Source organism: Dioscorea cayenensis, chromosome 5 (genome assembly GCF_009730915.1).
Source record: "Dioscorea cayenensis subsp. rotundata cultivar TDr96_F1 chromosome 5, TDr96_F1_v2_PseudoChromosome.rev07_lg8_w22 25.fasta, whole genome shotgun sequence".
Lineage (NCBI taxonomy): Eukaryota > Viridiplantae > Streptophyta > Magnoliopsida > Dioscoreales > Dioscoreaceae > Dioscorea > Dioscorea cayenensis.
Window position 1 is genome coordinate 14,446,220 of NC_052475.1, and position 20,583 is coordinate 14,466,802.

Sequence of the window (20,583 nt, forward strand, 5' to 3'; positions counted from 1 at the left end):
TATTTATTAATCAAGATTTCAAAGAGTGTTATGATTTTACCTTAATAATTAATAGGTATAATACCTAGGATAGTCCCTCTAATATATCGAAATGACCATTTAGTTTCCATATTATTTTTCGCTCGCGGGAAGCCCTCTATTATTTAGTTTGAGAAAAAGTAGCCCCTCCCCCTAACGCCCGTCTCATGTTCCGTCTGCGAGATGGCGTGGCATTTTTTATGATTAAAATATTATTATAATACAAAGTTTAGTCCCTCTATTATTGCGAAATGGCCCTTTAGTCCCCATATTAATTTTTGCCCTTAGGAAGTCCCTCTAATAGGGGGTAAAGGGTCATTTCAAAATAATAGGGGGACTAAACTGTGTATTATACCTAAAAAATTAATAAAAAAGAGACTTCATAAGGGCAAAAATAATAGAAGTACTAAGGCCATCTCCAACCCAAAACTCTATATTTGGCGCTTCAATACACAAAAATACATCTGCTACAGTAAAAACTTCTCCAACCATCATCTCTATTTTTAACTATAAAATAGAATATTCTTCTCACTTCACACTTTTATATTCATACTAGTAATCTTCAAGTAGAGGGTAAGGGCGTGTTGCTTGAGATGGTTCAGCCTTGCGAAACTTGGATAATTCTTCTTCCGTGGCAGGAAGCCTGTTTTGGCCTTCTTCTGCTCCACATGGTACACTTGTCCCTCTGTTGGTCCCTGGTATGGACCAGGGCAAACAGCTCCTCTGTTGGTTTATCCTTTCCTAAACTGGTGAGTGTCTCAATTAATATACCAACAGCTTGCAATACAGCCTCTTCCAGTTCTAACACGTCGGAACCAAGGGATTATGTTTCATCAGCCTTTTTCTTTTGTAGAGGGACCCTTCTTTTTTAGCTCTTTTAAATGCAGCTTTGTTTGGTGGGGCTCTCTTTGGCGGTGGTCTCTTTGGTGGTGTCTTCTTGACTGGGGCTAGTTTTGGTGGAATTCTCTTCAGAGAAAGTTCTGTTTGACTGTGTTGATGTGTTTCTACGGCAACCTTTATCTCATAACATGCCTAGGGGGAGTCTCTTCGGCTATTAACGGAATATTTGTGGCTACTAGATATCGATAGGGGAGACCGTAGAAAAAATTTCATCATGGGGACCTCCGAAACAGGATTGTCATCTGTGGGGACTGAACTGTCATCGGTGGGAACCTGTGCTGCAGGTTCTGGCTCGGGTTAGTAACTTGCTGTTGGTAAAACCTAAACATCCTCGCAAGCAGTTGCCTCATGATGTGTAGGAATTTCATCAATGGCAGTCATCTTTGTATCATGCTGGCCAGATCGGCCTTTCCAAGACTGCACTATCTGTTTGAACCTCATACAAAAAGTAGGGATTAACCTGATGAAGGAGGACAACTGATATCTGTTAGTGTCACACGGGTAGCTGAATCTTGAAGTAAAAACGCTCAATTTCCCCTCTTTCACTTTGCATCCTCTCTGTCACACTCGTTTATACAAGCTCGAAGATCATGATATTCAATTAAAACTTGCTACAATAACCACTGCATGTCATTGTCACCTAGCGGAACCTCGTTTGGTTTCTCAACCAACGATTGACGGCAACCGATTTTGTTAGAGATGGATTGCGGGAATTCATCCCAAGCATGCTTCTTTACTGGCTGGGCGGTTGGCTTGTTCCCAGCGTCTGGTGTGGAGTTTTTTTTTTTGAAGGCCTCTTCGGCCTAGTTGGTTATCGAGACCTCCTTCTTGAGTCACCCAATTGGATGATCTATTAGAGGTTTGTTTGCAGTTCTGATTGACATTACCAACTAAGTCATTCTCTTTATCGTTTGGTGGCACAAGATCGAAGAATTACAAAGAAAACACACAACAAATACTACGTCGTCAGCATATTATACACAGTTAATATAAAACATACACATGAAGTCTTGACTGTACACAATAACTATTATTTTTACACATGAAACTAATATATTACATAGGAACAAGATAGTTCAGATAGGAACATGATATGCTACATAGTATTTAAGTATAATACATAATAAACGATTATAATACACATGAAATAACTCATTACACCAAAGTAGCAAACATTCTACAAAGCAAGATGAATAACTTACTTGTTTTCCTTTGAGTGATTTCAATAGCTGCCCGATAGACGCTGTCTTTATGAAACTTGACTCCTCGTAACACATTATACGGGGTGTCCAGTCCCATTCGTAGTTTATTCACACTTCCCGTCACCTCATAAAACCAAATGATCAGGGCAATGGAGTACCCTTACATATAGCTTGCAGTAGTGTACTTTCTATTACATCGAAGTTAGAGACGGACGGCTGTTGAAGCGATATCGGTCACTAGCCCCTGTGAGTAGCATGAGCTCAAGTGTAACGACAGAGCGAGTCCAGATCGTCAGCGTACCTTGCTGCGAATGGTAGGGCATTCAGAGAAGTACTGGGGAACAAGATGGTAGTCATGAAGTACACCACGAGGAGCTTTACAAAGGGCTCTTCCTCACCGTCTTTGCTGTGTACAAGCCTAAATAGGTTTTCTTTAATTGCATCTCTATGACGATTATGCATTTTGTTGATAAAAGCTTTTTTCAAAATCGGATTAGACTCTCTCGTGCTTGAAGGATATTGTATCTCCATTCGTAATGGATGCCTAGAATGAGTGTGATGTCTTATGCTCTAAATGAGAGCGTGCTTTCCCCTATCTTAAAGCACTGACTTCGGTCATCGTACACCTACAACAGTGCGTCAACAACCCTTCTCTCTTGCAACACGGGTGTGACGTTCATCAAATGGGCAAATGGTGTTTAGCGGAGGATCTCCCAGTGCTGCCTCTTCATTTGTTTTTTCAACTCCGAAATCATTTTAACAACAGAAGCCAGATAACACCGAGCGTTCACAAGTGTTGTTTCCATTTTCTGTTCTATGTAACAAAATGCGCACACTGAGTCAATGACTAAAAGATAAACATAATATTATACACATCAAAGCACAAATTTTACACAAAAACTGCACAAACAAAGTGACAAACATTACCATCTATAAGCCGCAGAATGTCGACATTTACACAGGAAGTAAACAATATTACACAAAAAATAAAGAATGCAATCAGATAGCCATCCTTTGATGGCCACCCGTTTATGTTTTCTCACCTTTGTGCTGGATTTTTCCTTAGAGGAAGTCACCAATCTCCAATTCACCGAAGCCCTTGCAGGAGATCTTCAGGAACAATTCAAAACCAAGGGTGGAACTCTCCGGAGAACTCAAAGGTGAAGCTTTGAAAGAAAGATGACTGCGGGGAAAGGGGATTTCAACGGAGTTCACCACATTAAGGAGGCGAAGGGACACGACATCTGCGAAGATAGGGTTTCCAAAGTGAATCCCAATGATTCGCGCGTCAACCACAGGGCTATTTTCATCATTTCAGCCAATTGACAAGACAGGATCAGCCACGATTTCATGAGATAAGGGGTAATATTATAACTTCCTATCCCACTTAACGTCTCCATTGCCTCCGTTAGATGAAAATGGGGCTGAAAAATAAATAAAACAAAAAGGAGGGACTTATAAGGAAACCCAATATTTGAAGGGATTTATTGGGATTATGCAAACTATGGATGGATTTTTAGGAACTTTCCTGTAATTTATATAATAAAAATAAAAATATATAAATCATTATTGATAATTAAAATAAATAAGATATTGATCATAAAATAATTAGAGATTTGAAATCTATCTTTAATCCTTTGATTAATTTCATGCAATGTATAGAAAAAAACCTTAATGATAATATTAGATTATGTAGATAATATAATAGTAAATAAAAATTTTAAATGTTATTTTTAAAAAATTACGAATTGTGTGTGGCAACTTTGATTTAAATTATGAGAAATATATGGATTTTAATTTCTCTTATATTAAAAAAAAATACACAAACAATTTAAGTTAATTAGCTTTCATTCGAAATCAAATTAAGTGCGAGCTTTATAATTTATTCTTTAGTTATTATAAATTAAATTGATTTTGTCTCATAATTAATTAAATTTTTTATTTTAAATTTATTTAACAAAATCACTTAATTTTTTTTTTAATTTTTAATTTTTTCAAATTAAAAAAAAAAAGCTCCTGTAAGTGCGCAGCATGCGCATGCTAGGCGCAATAATGAAGAAACTAACTAATGGCTCTATTTTTTGGGGTGTTCAATAAATAGAAATAATATATATACACACACATATATGTGTTGGGAATCATCATGTAATTATCTTTCATCTTTGTAATGTTATCTCTAAAATCTTAAACTATAATTCCATCTGTTTGTATAACAAGGTGTTTAGGCAATTATAAATCATTTTATAACAATTTTATGTAATTTTTTTAATATAATCTCTAATATCTTAAACATATTAATTGGGTATGATACCCAGGATAGTCCCTCTAATATATTGAAATAGCCTTTTAGCCCCCCCCCCACCTCTTTTCTCCTTTATTATTTTTTGTCCGCAGAAAGTCCCTCTATTATCCAATTTGGAAAAAGAAGTTCCTCCTCCTAACGCCCGATTTCCATCTGTCATGCTCACATGGTATTTTTCACGATTAAAAAATTAAAATATAATATTTAGTTTAGTACCTCTATTATTTTAAAATGACCTTTTAGAGCAACTCCAACCTAACGCTGAATATAACGTTTCTTAGTAAAATTGGCGCAGAATTTGGTCCAATCCGGCGCCAAATTCGAGCTATATTTAGTAATGCCATAGCTAGGCAGAACATGTAGCGCACTCAACGTAGTAGCTGCTTAATTTTTTTTATTATTTTTATTATTTTTTCAGCTTTTCATTTTGATTTTTTTTTCTCTTTTTCAGCTTTTATTTTTTTTGTTTTTATTTTCAGCTTTTATTTTTTTGTTTTTTTCATTTATTTATTTTTTTATCTTTTTTTCGGTTTTTTTCGCTTTTAATTTTTTTCATTAATTATTTTTTTAATTTTTTTAAGATTATTATTTATCCTTTTTTTATCCTTTTTGATTTTTTTTGTTTTAATTTCCAGTTTCTTTTTTTTTATTTTTACGGTTTATTATTTATCTATTTTTAATTTTTTTTGGTTTTTTAGTTTTAATTTTCAGTTTATTTTTATCTTTTTTTTTATTTTTTTATTTTTTTATAAAAATTTATATTTATAATTTATATTTTAATTAAATTAAATAATTTATAATTTAAGTTTGTTATTTTCCATTAATAAAAAAATAAAAAAATTAACGAAAAATAATACACGTAAATATAACTTCATTAAAAATTAACAAAAAAATTACACTGTAACAATAAAAATAAAAACATAGAAAATAGTCACAACATAGATTATCATCGATAGCAATAAGAAAAACCACAACACACAAAAATACAACTAATGAAAGTCAAGTAGATCGGGTCTCAATAATCGCCATGTTATCGCCACTTCCACCAATATCGCCAAAAGATATCACTAAACATGTTAGATCCGTATAGGGGTGGTTGTTGAAAAATGTCCTCTTTTCTCGTAAAAATTTTTCGTTGTTGTGCTTGTATACAAGCACGAATATTTGGATCACTATAGAATTCAAGTCTCGTGATCAAAAATTTTTGTCCTCATATCTCATTTGTTGAAAAAGCAAGATTTTTTTGTTCTCGCATTTCTAAGAACATTTGTCGATCCGCATTAGTCTTCTCTAACATCTCCATAATCTTAGAGTTATCATCTTTTAAACCACTAATAGAAGATGCTACTGGCCATCCATTTTTTTTCTTCAATTTGGCTTTCTTCCCGTCCGATCATGCGCTGCAAGGGTGACCCACCAACACTATCATCTAAGTTAAGAGAAATTTGAGAAAGTCCAGAGATTCTCGTGCTTGCGATTCCGAGTGGGATTTTCAGATTCTGATGATGCATAGTCAAATCCATGCTTTCGATTAATTTGTCTAGATGTAATAACATTATCTTTAAACTTCTAAAAGTTCCTTACAATGTGCCACACATGATCAAACTTGAATCCTTTCTTATAGTTAGGATCGTCCCAAAAGCATTCTCTTTGCTCGATCTCATCTCAGAATGATGTCATGAATTATCTCTTGTCAAATTATAAATTTATGAAGAATAAAAATATAAAAAAACTTACAATATCTTCGCCCTCGACGCACCACTCGGATTTAAATTTTTCCACTTGTCGAATACATCCGCTCAATTTCTTCAACGCTTTTCTATTGTCTCGCATCCCGCACTCGTAAAGACCGAGCAGAACGTTCCACCGAAGATTTATCTCTTGTCAAATTGTATTTCTCCTCCATTCGAGACCATAATTGCTCTAAAAGACCTGGTTCGTACTCAATAATGGGGTCTTGAGTCATTTCCATGTATGTTTCACAGAGATGGACATCTTCAAAAGGAGAGTACCCCGCACTACGAGATTGTTTAGACATGTTTTCTTCGATTACAATGAAAGTGAGATTTTTTGATAATATTGGTTAAAATGATAAACGACATGAAGTTGTTTATATAGGCAACATAATATTTGATATCATCCCACCAAACCCTATCGTGTCACACTTCCCAATGCCAGAAGATAAGAGATTGAATAACGTGCCATCTTATCTTCTTAGCAACCGTCGGATGGATTTCATCTCGCACCGACACCGTTGGATTTGATATCATCCCACCAAACCCTATCGTGTCACACTTCCCAATGCCAGAAGATAAGAGATTGAATAACATGCCATCTTATCTTCTTAGCAACCGTCTGGATGGATTTCATCTCGCACCGACACCGCTGGATTTGATATCATCCCACCAAACCCTATCGTGTCACACTTCCCAATGCCAGAAGATAAGATATTGAATAACGTGCCATCTTATCTTCTTAGCAACCGTCGGATGGATTTCATCTGCACCGACACCGTTGGATTTGATATCATCCCACCAAACCCTATCGTGTCACATTTCCCAATGCCAGAAGATAAGAGAATTGAATAATGTCCCCAATTCTTATAAATTGACCTTTTTATTATTCTTTCCATTCATAGAGCCATAAACATACACTCAAAATGAATTACAACATCGAGAAACTTCAATATCGGAATAATATATTGTCATCATCATCTTCAGATGATGATGACAATATGTTATCAATGTATGATCTATTTTCAGTGGAAGAAGATGCAATGCATCGTGTTATTCAAAATAATAACATGATATTAGAGTTAACCGTTAGTCATCTGAACAATCGTCGCTCCCATGGTGGCTCTATTCCAGGGCATGTTGTTATCAATCGCAACCGTGAAGAAGCAGATCGCAATTTGTGGAATGATTACTGGAGAATCCACGCTACAATGTCGAAAATGTTTCACCAAGATATCGGATGTCACGAAGTTTGTTTCTTCGCATTGCTACTAGCAGCTAAGGACCATGATAATTACTTCCAACAACGCCGTGATGGTCTAGGTCGAATTGGGTTATCTAGTTTACAAAAAAATTACCGCTTTTCGAATGTTGGCATATGGTTTACCCGACGATGCTACGCATAAATATATAAAAAAATCGTGAATCAACTGCAATTGAAAGCTTGAAAAGATTTTGTCACGCCATCATAGAGATTTTCGTTGAACAATATCTTAGATCACCTAATGCTACTGATATCGCAAGACTCTTACACATCGAGAACAACGTGGCTTTCCGTGAATGTTAGGAAGTTTGATCTGTATGCATTGGAAATGGAAAAAAATTGTCCCACAAAGCATGTATCGGACAATATAGAGAAAGATATGGATGTCCAACCATTATTCTTGAAGCGGTAGCTGACTATGATCTTTGGATATGGCACGCTTATTTTGGTATGCCAGGTACCAACAATGACATAAATGTTTTGGAGTCTTCGAATTTGTTCTCCAACCTAGCACAAGGTATTGCTCCTCCCCGCTCATTACGTTATTCAGCAAGTGAGTACCATATGGGATATTATTTAGTCGATAACATATATCCAAAATGGTCTACTATTGTACAAACTATTCATCAACCACGAACTCCGAAGAAAAAATATTTTGCAATGAGACAAGAAGCATGCAGAAAAGATGTCGAGAGGGCATTTGGTGTTCTACAATCTCGTTTTGCAATTGTAGGGTGACCAAAGACGGTTTTGGAGGAAAAAAATATCTTATATGACATAATGATCGCATGCATTATTATGCACAACATGATAGTTGAGGATGAACGAGATCTCAATGCACCAATCGTGGATGTAAGTGAAGTGGCAACCCTAGTAGTTGAATTGGTACAAGATGAAGATGCTCGATTTGAACAATTTCTTGGTCACTATGCAAATTAAGGACAAAGACGCTCATATTGCACTTCACAATGCATTGATTGAACATTTGTGGTTGTGCTATGCAAATGACGAAGATAATTAAAAAGCTTGTGTGCTACTTTTAGTTTTTTTAATAATGTGTTGTTTTCAATCGATGGTGCTTGTTTGTATGTTATGTTTTTATTAAGTAATTAATGTAATGTAATGTTTGTATTTATATTTGTAGTTTATCAATCAAATTTTATATTTAATAAATATTTATAAAAAATATAAAAAAAAAATTTATATTTTAAAATAATATAATATTTAAATTCAATGGTTAAAAGTGAAAAAATTAAAGACACGGATTGACAGGTATTTTTTTGTTTGTATTGTATGGATTTTCTATATTATGTTGTCATTATTAAACATATGTGTAATAATTTTCTTTCATGTGTACGTTTAACATTTTCCGTGTAACTCTTACTTTTTCATGTGTAACCATAACCATTTCCTTTATAATATTACATTTTCCTGTGTAAAATATAAGTTTCTTGTGTACTAAATCTATTTCCTGTGTAGCATATTTTTGTTATGTGTATTCTGATGGATTTCTATTTAAATTGTTTATACAGTTCTGTCATCTAGAGGGATTAGAATGAGTATTGGTATACCACCTGTGACAACCTCTTCATGCTCCTCGAAGGAAAAGAAAATGGCCTTCGATGATGTTGTGGATGCCCTCGTCCTCATAATCCATGAAGAATTGCTGACAAATCCATTGGTTTTCAAGAAGCGTGCTGTTCTCACGCGGCCACTAGCACTTGCTATGCAGAAGTTGCAATTCACTATAGAACAGGCATTATACATGATGGAAAATGTCATCTATGGGCACAAGACCGCCGAAGTTATACTTATGCCAATCATACTTCACAGTCATTACCATTTGCTTGTTTTGGACATTCAAAAGCAAAAGTACTTCCACTACTCGTCACTTAGGTCAGACATTTATAACTCTGAAGCCATAGACATGGTAACTGACTAAAAATTAATTTTAAACCTTGAATTCTCTTTTACTGATTAACTAAGAAGTTTCATTTAAAGTTTCAGTGGGATTTATTTGAATAATGTACTGAGATGAACACAAGGCATAACAAATTTCAACACCTTCCACTAGATCATGTGTGAAATTACCCCCAGCAAGCACCCGAGAGGTTTGACTGTCCGATATTTTGTGTGCGCAATATAGAATAAATTCTGAACAGGGAAGAGTTGGATATACCACAGTTGGACGTCATATTCCTTTGCCTCTGTTATGTCACCCGGTACTCATTGATGTTATATAGAAAAAATTATACCTAGCATGAAGGTGAAGAAGGCTACCACAGACGAGGAGGCTGACAGGAAAAAGGACGAGGCCAGTTAGGAGACTACCACCGCTGGCAATGATGGCGAAGGGAGAAAGGACGCCACTAGTGAGTAGACCTCCGTCACGGCAAACAAAAGGACCATCATTGACTTGAATTGCTGTCCTGATATAACTGTGCTTGGTTCTGATGTTACTGACAATAAAGCTACCATAAACGAGGAAGCCGCAAACGAGGAAGCCATTGACGAGGAAGCTGCCGCAATCGAGTAAGCCGTTAACAAGGAATCAACCTGGAAAAAAACATAATGTTGTTTGTGAATGAAGATGTTAACCTTTCAATAACTCCATTATCCAAATATATACTTGTTTATTTATTTATTTATTTTTGTTTGTTAATGGAAACATTGCGTATGCAATTAATTACAAAATTGACCTTAACTTCAAAATGTACACAGGAAACGGAAATACTACACACCAAACAAACAAAATACATAGGAAACATATTTACTACATAGTAAACCGAAACAGTGACATGACGCAAAATGAGTACATAAGACATGCAACAATTTCACAGGAAATAGAATAAATACATGGAAAATGTAAATAGTACACAGGAAATGAAATTAGTACACAGTTAAGTAGGAAACTACACAACAACAAAAAAGCATACAAAGATTATGCTTGTATTACAAAGAAAATAAAAGTCACATACGATTATGGATACTATGGTCAGTCCGATATGGTTGCATTACAAGATCTATGATTATGTCTAGCTTGATGACACCAGTTACAATGTAAATCACGGACATCGAAGGCCTGTGACTTAATTTGCTTCATCCTTGGATGGCCGGGTCGTTTCCTCAATATTAGCGGTCGAATTCGGAGGTCACAATTATCGTCAAATGGCTTGTCACTATCAGTAATGAGGGATATTGGGTTGCCATATACCTGACAATATCATTCAACTGTGAAGTAATCGTCTACGTAGGAATGAACATTCGTGTTTATTTGCATGATCGCAACACATGCATGCTTGTACTGTAGGCCATGTACTTCCCATCTTCTGTAGGAGCAACCACGAATCTGGAGGTTAACTACACTGTTGTGGTAGTCAATGACTTTGTATGTGTCTTCAGTGGATTGGCCCACCCTCAGAAAATGACTGTCATCGACAATTTGTTCAACCTTCTTAGGTAGAGGTGTGTATCCCACAGTAAATTTATTTACTACACAATAACAATATATTTTACACAGAAATGTACAAATAATACATAGTAACACATGTTAATACACAAAAATAAATGACAATACACGAGAAATATTTATAGGTGTATAGGGAGCCTAACCTTATCTAGTCAACCATGCTTATTATTGGTAGATGGCAAGCCTCTTTAATCCAGGCATTGAAGGATTCTACCACATTGAAGTACATCTCACACCATTGCATTTCTTTAAATAAAAAGTTCGACCAATTATCAATGTCGGACTTTTGTAGCAACCAAGCGTGTGCATCACCCGATATACATACAAGTCCTTGAACTGCATCATCAAACTCTTTCGAAGTGTATGCGTACTCAATTTTTATGATTACTGCTCAACATTACTCTATCAAAGCTTTCCTGAGCCTAGCGTTGGTCTTCATGAAGTTCGCCTCCAAGTGTCGCAGGCAATAACCATATAGTGATGAGGGGAACCCTCGTGAGATGGTGTTGACTAGACCCTTGGATTGATCTAAGATAAACATTATAATCTTATCATAGTCATCTTGACCGTACAAGGTCTCCCTAAGACTTGCAAGAAACCAAGTCCAGTTCCCATCAGTTTCGTTGTCAATGATAGTGAATGCTATATGGAATATACCCTCATTACCATCTTTGGTTGTTGCCTCTAGCAGAATCCCATCATACTTGCCAAACAAATGAGTTCCGTTAATAAAAATTAATGGCATGCACCCATGCTTGAACCCCAACAAACAACCCCTAAAGGAAAAAAGCGCGCTTAAACTGCTCACTGTATTTGGCAATGATGACAACGCTACTGGGATTCATCTCGGCCACTTAATCTGCATACGAAAGAAGCAAATCATAGCTACTAACCTCGCTGCCACGAATTGCTAACCTAGCAACCTCCTTCCACATCCAAGCACGCTTGTCCGGTAGACGAACACCATGGTCCCTCAATATGCCTTTCTGCATGTCAACAGTTTGATACAATAATCATTTATTCAATTTCTGCATGACACGGTCAGAAACTCATTTGTTGCTTGCTTTGGGATACATTGTCGTACCGATGCCTCCACCGCAAATGTGCTCCGCTTGCATTGTTTTCACCAGGAACGTGTCTATGTTTCTCTCTTTCAAAGCATGCACTCGCCATTGGCATTCCGAAGTAGCGTACCTTACATTCATCCAGACACCATGGTCCCTTAATATGTCTTATAGTTATGCTTCGCAAGGAATATTTGAAGTGGTCTGCATTCTCAAACCATTGTCCTAATTTTAATGTTAACCCATCATATGCTTGGAACACCTGCAATAACGAGTGCTCAAGAGGGAGGATGTTGGGAAAGAAAGTTGATGCCATTGGGGTTTGTGCTATCTGAGAACGACTCCCTATGTGGCAATAAATAGAAATCACACAAAATAAACAAGAACATTAATTATTACACAGGTAACCCTAATAATACACAGGAAACATATTTAATACATAGGAAACAATAATAATACACATGTAATAAGTCTAATACACATGAAATAATTATAATACATAGGAATACTATCTAATATAGAGGAACACATAAACCAAAAGTAACCAGGAAGAGCAGCTATTGTTGTATTACGGTGAGATCAAGGAGCACAAGTTTCCATCAGTAGATGCACTCACTTCGTCGATGGTGATGCCCACGATAAATTTGTTGAAAGGATGGTATATATGGCATAAGCGTTGAAAGTCCATGTCAGACTCAATTGAGCAAAGCGTTTTGTATAAGTCAGGCATCACAAACTTCACATTCACTTGAGAAACATTCAAGGTCCAACGTGTGGATATTTCATCCATGACTGTCTCCTAGGAGCTTAAGATGGTGAATTGAAGCACATATCCTTCTCCTTTATATCGCGCCACAGCAACAAAGTTTCCATTATTGATGACACCTACATAAAATTACAAAATGCTTGTTATATTTCACAGCCAGGAAAAAACATAAAAATTAACAAGAAGCTTGTAAGATTCCATAGCCACAAAGACATGAAAAATAGGAAGAAGAAGAAGAAGAGGAGGAACAAGAAGAAAAAGTAAGAAGAAGAAGAAGAAGATGATGATGATGCTGATGAAAGACAAGAAGTTGAAGCGTCGGTAACCCAAGCAAGACAAAAAAGAAAAAGTTGAAGAAGAATGAGAAGAAGGAAGGAAAAAGTAAAAGTTATCTGACAAAAAAGCTTCATTGGAGGATATGACCATACATCACATTTAATGTGACATGACTTGGAGAGAAAAAATCCAACTTTTGCTTTTTCATTTCACATGGATATTTGTGACATTTCCCGTCCATTTAAATAACAGAATTAACACCAAGAACTAAAAAGTATTTGGCTTGAAAAAAGAAGGACCTAATGGAAAATGGAAAAGTTAGAAGGACTAAATGGGAAGTTTGAACTTCTTAGGGATTGTAAGTAATTTCCCCTCTAATTTATTATTTAATAAAATTAATTTCTAAAAAAAAATTATCATGATTTTGTCTACGGCCTCATCTTTATTAAAAGGCCTAACTTATCATGTTGTTAGTAAAAAAACTAGCTTTAGGACTTCTTAACTCTACTCTTTGTTGTCGAATTTAAGCACACAATTATTCATGAAAATTTTAATTTTAATATTTAAAAGAACAATTTTTTATTACATTATATTCATTGCTTATCTTATACAATCAACCAACCAACCACCCCTTTTAAAACCTAGTACAATCATCAACTATTGTTCATTCTTGTTCTTGCTCATCCTTTCTCTTCGCCCTTGTGTTTGTTTCTCTCTCTTAATTTTTCCTTCTCTATGGACTCTCTAAGAAAGTTTGTAGAGAATGTATTACTATATATATCATATTTTCTTAGTGAAATCACTTGGCATTTTAGTATATATGTTGTTATAATTTATACTAATTGAATTCCTTTCATAATTCAATTCGGCAATGTCAGTACACCAATAAGCATATATTAATTTTCCATCCATTTTTGTTGACGTGATATTTTCTTAATTAAAAATATTATTAAAAAATGCAAATGAAAAAATTTTAAACCTAGATCAGATTCAAATCTAAAATGGACCCAAAGTCAAATCCTAATTGCTTTGGTCATTTCTCTCCACCCTTTGACACAGCCATTGCTCGATGGATGCCAACAATCATCCCACCATCATATGAACATCATCCCCCTACGATGCTTCCATCAATCGCTGCTCCATAGTACTAAGTGATGAGTGCTTAATTATGCATATTGTTCATAGTATATTTATAGAACATGACTTGCATTTTACGTTGATTCTAACTAATTTTGATGCTCGATTGCTTATTTTATCATTTCAGGACCATTTAAACCATTATGGAGCAAGAGCAATCAAAGTTGTGCATTTTAAAGTAATTTATTAGTAGAAAATGAGATTTCTTGAGCGACCCACATCTTCATCCATGGCCTACCCATGGGTGTGCACTTAGTAGAGTTACTATAGTAAAGTATTGCAACAATGTTGCTGTAGAAGTGCGAAAAATAATCTCCAAAAAAACCCACGCCCTTACCCAGGTTCGACCCATTGGCGTAAGTTGACCATCCATAGGTGTGGGTTGGTCGTGGATTACCAAATCTTGCTCCCTGAGCTTTAGTTCAAAGGACAGAGCAATCCGTGGTCATTCTAATGGACGTGGGTATCAAAAACCGGAGAAGCAATTTTGAGGGAAGCTTTTTGGACTTTTCTTCATCTTTTGGGGCCAACTTTGTTGAGACTTTAGTGGATTCTCCTTGGTGATTGCAAGCTTAGAGTAGGGTTTTCCCCTCCTCTTTTAAAGGAGAAATCATTATTTTGCACTTCATTACCAAGAACTCAAGGGGGAGAAAAAGAGGCATTCCACATCTACACCACATTATTGATGGAGTTTTTATAATGATTCATTGTCTTGAGATTTTACCCATGTTTTGTATTTTGAGCATCATCATTATGGTAGCTTAAGTGTCAATCAGTATTCAAACTTTTACTTTGGTAAGACCTTAATGAACTTGTAGTTGTACTTCATTCTATACTAGATTATGTTGTTTGGTTGTGATTTTCTTGTGTTTTTATCATGGTATTGCATTCATTGTAGTGAAATCTAATTATTTTGACCTATGTTCAGAGAGGTGTGAAACCCCAACTTATAAGAAATATCACTACTGAAGAGAACTATGACATTCCTAGTGATAGGGTGTTGTAATTCTTCCGTTTGGGGCTAGAGTGAGAAACTCACCTTAACTTGAGAAGGTCTAGAGAGAGATTCTTCCCCTGATCATGAGCGATTCATTGAGTGTATTGCAATCATATAAAACTTATGTTAGAAAAAGAATTTCACCAAAGTTTTGTAGGGAATTAGTTGTCATTATACTCAAGAGTGCTATTGTCATATCTTTGGAATCTCTACTGTCCTACCATTCCAATCTCCAATTACAAGTGTAGTCATAGGTGGATCCAAGTTTGAATACCTCCCCTCATCAATTGGTTTCTCCTCCTAAATCATTTCTCATCTTTGTTTGCATCATTCTTAGCTATAGTAATTTCTAGATTAACTCACTTTACACCTATTTCTAGGAAAGATAACTGAAGAAGGATTAGTACTAGTACACTTGTCCTCTAAGAAATATGACAACCCCACTTGCCACTTTATTAATTGTGGGACCCATACATTTGCGAGTACAACCACTCAGTTGGAGCACATCAAGTTTTTGGCACCGTTATCGAAAAACAAAATATTAGGAATATTAGTATTTCATTACTTTAGCTATTTATTTTTATTTTTCTTCTTTATTCTTTTCTTGTTGTTTTCTTTGGTTTATTAATTTCCTTATTTTTTTTAAATTTTTAGGACACATTTTTATGACCCAAGGAAATAACTCGGGATTGCTTGAAGAAAATCCAGAAATAGAGCGTTATTTATATCAAAGGCAACAAACACATGAAGTTCATCAAGAACCAACTCAGACTGCACTGTTTGAGCAAGAGGTTAACATAGAAATTGAGACACAAACAACAAAGTAGAATAAGCAACAAAGGACATTGTTTGATTATACTAGGCTTGGGGTTTTGGGAACACAATCAGGTATAGTGCGCCCAGTGGTACAAGCAAAAAAACTTTGAATTCAAGCTACAACTTGTGCAGATGGTGCAATAGTTAGCAACTTTCAATAGCTTGACGATCCCAAATAGTTATCTTGAGAATTTTCTTGAGGTGTGTGACATACTGAAAATTAATGGGGTCTCTGATGACGCCATCCAACTTAGAGCTTTACCATTCTCACTTAAAGGAAAAGCTAAACAATGGTTGCAATCATTACCCCATGGATCAATTAGAACAAGGGATCAATTGGTTGAATAATTTTTAGTAAGGTACTTTCCACCGAACAAGGCCACCAGGTTAAGGCAAGAGATCTGTTCTTATACTCAGTCCGAGTCCAAGACATTATTCGAAGCTTGGGAAGGTTCAAGGAACTCTGACAATAGTGTCCTCATTATAGATTCCCTAAGTGGATGGTCATGCACACATTTTATATCTGCCTAAACTAAAGCATTCCCCAAATCAAGGGTCAATTGAAGCTTCTTTTGAGGTCTGCAGGCAAGTGATTGACGGTTCAACATTCTTCATCTTTGGATTCCATTGTAACCATTGAGAGTAGCTTGCGGGAGTTGTCAGTATGATTTCCTTCTTGTCTTCAATCTTGGATTGCATCATGGTACTTTTGAACATGATAGGCTAAGCCATCATTCACTGCTTCTGGCCATGAATCTCAAGACTTATTGTATTTGATCTCAATGTTTTCATATAGTGGCCATGAGTATTCTTGTGAATATGTTACTTCATGCTTGCAATTTACATTGTGCGAAAGCCTTAATTGCATAACTGATTAGCTTGATGACGATTGAGAAATCCATTATGTTAGGTCACATATAGAAAATAAGGGTTAGGTGCATGCTTAGAGATAGGGTGTATGGTGTTAAACTGTTTCATATTATAGTTAAACCTAATAAAGGGGATTCACAGTGCATCATGCAAACATAGGGTAATGTTCTATTACCATATGGGATAAGAGTTGATTACCTAGACCAAAGGGATCAACTACTCTAAGAGTCTTCATGGTTCGAGAGTGCTCTACCATAGCCAATATAGGAAATCTATACATGTGCCTAGAAAGAAGTGAGCCTAGGGCACCACTCAATTCCTTGATTTTAGCCCAATTTGTTATCTCTATCCACCTTAGTTCTCAATTTACACATTTTTAGCAAAATCAATCTCTTTCCTTCGGCTGGATAATAGAGGGTGAAGAAGTACTAGTTGAGTTAGTTCTTGTGGATTTGACTACTGACAGACGTGTGTGTGTGTGTGTGTGTGTGAATAAATAAGGTTAAGCCTTTGAATACTGCAAGTGCATGGGTCATCAAATAATACCTCGTGGGTGAGCCGAGAGTCATATTCCTTAGCAAACGGTGAGAGGCTCCTATTACTTTCTTTTTCCTTAATTAATAGCCTAAACATCTACAGTGTTTTTTAATTCTACTTCTACATATTAATACAATACAATTGAGGATCATTAAGTGTAATTGGAAGGAGTTTGGCAGATCTTATGAAGATTCTCTTAATGATTACTTGTGAAATAACATTAAGGTGTGAGGATTAAATCTAGTATTGTACTAGAGGAATTCGAGGGTCTACTGGTGCCAATTTCTTGGCAACTAGGTCTAAACACTAGGAACTTAAGAAGGAATCTCTTCCACCCCAGCCTCCTATGCTGGCCTTAAGTTTAAGAAATCCACTAGAAGGGCTAATAAAATCCTAATTCATAAATCTAATCAAACCCTAATCCAGAGATCTGGTAATACCTAACCTCTTAACGCATGCATAGATCTAACAAAGCATGGGTCTTCTGATGTGTGGGCATATCTTCCTTAATCACATCAGCAAACTATCATTAAGCAAACATGCAATGATTCACAAAAATACTATAAAGAATAATGAATTGTCAATCAAGAATCATAAGTAGCAATCAAGATGAATTTATATGAAATTACCCTCGAATTAGGGTCCTTTAATGGATATATAAGTATTGATCAATAAATTGCAATCATCAAAAGGAAATAAATCAAAATAATTACTAGACTAACTCCCTTCAATATGGTCTCCGATGGTTGAGGTTGAGTAGATACAAGATCGTCAAGAGAACGATAAATCTCTTCTCGTGCACACACTATTGATGGATGTTGAATCTTCCTTGGAAAACTCACCAGAATCTGTTGAAACCTTGATGGAAATCATCTCCAACCACAAGGTTCTCCAAAAATCTAGCCGCCTCTCTCAAATGCAACAAAAGAATCACCCATATTCAGAAAACCCTAGGGTATTTATAGTAACGAGTTGGCTATGGACTCACCATGCATGTTGTGGAGAGCTAGTGTATAAGTTGGTTTCTTGGGCTCCTTGTTGTATCCTGGCATGGTTATCTTGTCATTGTGTGGATTGGTCATGGCTGTTATGATTCACAACGGCCATTGTTGAGGCAGTTATGACTTTTGTGTTGTTATCTGTGATTCCACACTACCACGGCTTGATAATGGCAATGATAAAGGTAGACAATGGCTGTGGTAAGATGTCACCATGGCAGTTGTGAGCTATGGAGAAACCCTAATTCAACAAGTTGATTTGTTTTGCTTCGAAATGCCCCCATATTCATTTCTTTGGCCCTAAAATAGAATAAGAGCTCTAGTGAACAAAAGAATGAAATTATATACTATTTTGGTGCTAAACATGTCTAATCTCATTCTAAATGTAGTATAAAAGATATATAAAATATGCACTTTTAAACACTTACCAACTACAGACCTTCGGGGTACATTGTACTACTTTTACAACCTGTGCATTTGTGATGATACGCACGGGGTGTATCAGGTAATCAACAAAGTAAATGAGATTGAAGTTGCTCTCTTGACGTATAATGGTGTGATAGTTACCATCCTTTTCATTTAAGTTGTTTCATAATATGAATAGTTGACAATGAAAGAGCACTACAACCAAATCAGCTTTTTATGTTGTTTTATGTCTTTTGGATCCACTTTGTCATCACCCTCCTTTCTTGTCTTTCTTATATGATTACATGTGTCTATTTGATGGATTTTAAATTTCAAATGATTGGTTTACCACATTTATAAAGTTAGAAAGAAAACAAGGTACTAATTAACTAAGGTTATTATAAATAAAAACAATAATATTGCTATAGAAAGTGTAAATAATAATAATAATAATAGTAATAGTAATAATAATATGAACAAAAACTCCTTTATAAATTTCCAGTTAACTATATACTCCCTTATTTTGTACATATTCTTAAAAATTCCCTACTTTCTTAATAAGTTACTCTTTAGTCTTCTTCTCCCTTAAAACAAGCTTTCTTTTTTTTTAAAAAAAATGTAGCCAAGCCACCACAAATGCACACACAAGCCCCTGAGATGCCCAACACGAGAGAAGAAGGCACCATTGCATTGCATTAGAAGGAAAAAAAAAAAAGGGTCCCTTTTCCAAGAACACTATGAAAACCGAAGCATAAGAGCTATGAAACACTACTTATACATGGTGCCCGACATTCCTCTTCTATTTTTAATATTGTACAAGTTTAGGGAAGATGATGTTCAACATTCCTATTATTATGATTGGATTTCATGTGAAAACTCCTACATTATGGTGATTATATTACATAATATGAAAACATTCTATAGTAGGAATTTTGGGGTTGATTTGTGCCTTATTTTTTTTTATTGGTTATTTATTGATTTTGATGAAGTAGATAAACCACATTTATTAAAAGAACAAGAATAAGTACAACATAGAGATACAAAACAAGAAATAGGCAGAAGTAAGAAAAACAACTATGGCCCACTAGATGTGGGACAAAGTACTCTAAACAAAAACAAAAGGACCTCAACTTTAAGAGAAAGAGGGGCCCTAAGTGAACTCAGAGGAACACAAAATAGGAACATACTAACTGGAGAAAACGCTCAACTCCCAAGTGCTATAGATACCCAAAAAATAAACAAATTAGTCACTTTAAAAATCATTGAAGAAGAACCAAAATAAGCGTTAAAGATATGCCAATATCTATTTAGCCAAACACTCTAGATAATAGCTCTGGTCAATGTATCCCATGTAACTCTTTGCAGTACTCTGAGTCGTGTCATCTAGGGTCCCCATGGCTGAGAGAGGGGCTTTGGGCAACTAATTCAATTAAGGCTCCTAAGAAAATGCTCCTAGATTTGCACCACAAAAGGGTAATGGAGAAATAATTAATATGAAATTTCTATTACCATAAAGCATAGAGCACAGGTGGTGGTCGAGAGCTTGTTATATTTTCTTTTAGCCAAGTTTTCCAGTGTAAGGAGTTTGTTATACCAAGCTATCTATGTGAAGGCTTTCACCTACTTCAAATAAAAGCCTTGCCAAATGGCCTCACTAGGTCAACATTGAATGCCTATGTTAATGAGGAAGTTATAAAAAGATATCTGAGTGAAACATCTGTTGGAAGTAAGGCACCAAAGTTTTACATTTATGGAGTTTCTATTCAACCGAGTTAAGTAATAGTCAATAAACAGGTCAACTTTTCTTAATATGTGGATAAAGTCTAGGA

General features: G+C 35.5%; 1 pseudogene; it reads left to right on the forward strand.

Moving 5' to 3' along the window:
* The first annotated feature begins 7,081 nt into the window (after positions 1-7,081).
* Positions 7,082-8,358, forward strand: LOC120260019 (annotated as a pseudogene).
* The last annotated feature ends 12,225 nt before the right edge of the window (positions 8,359-20,583 follow it).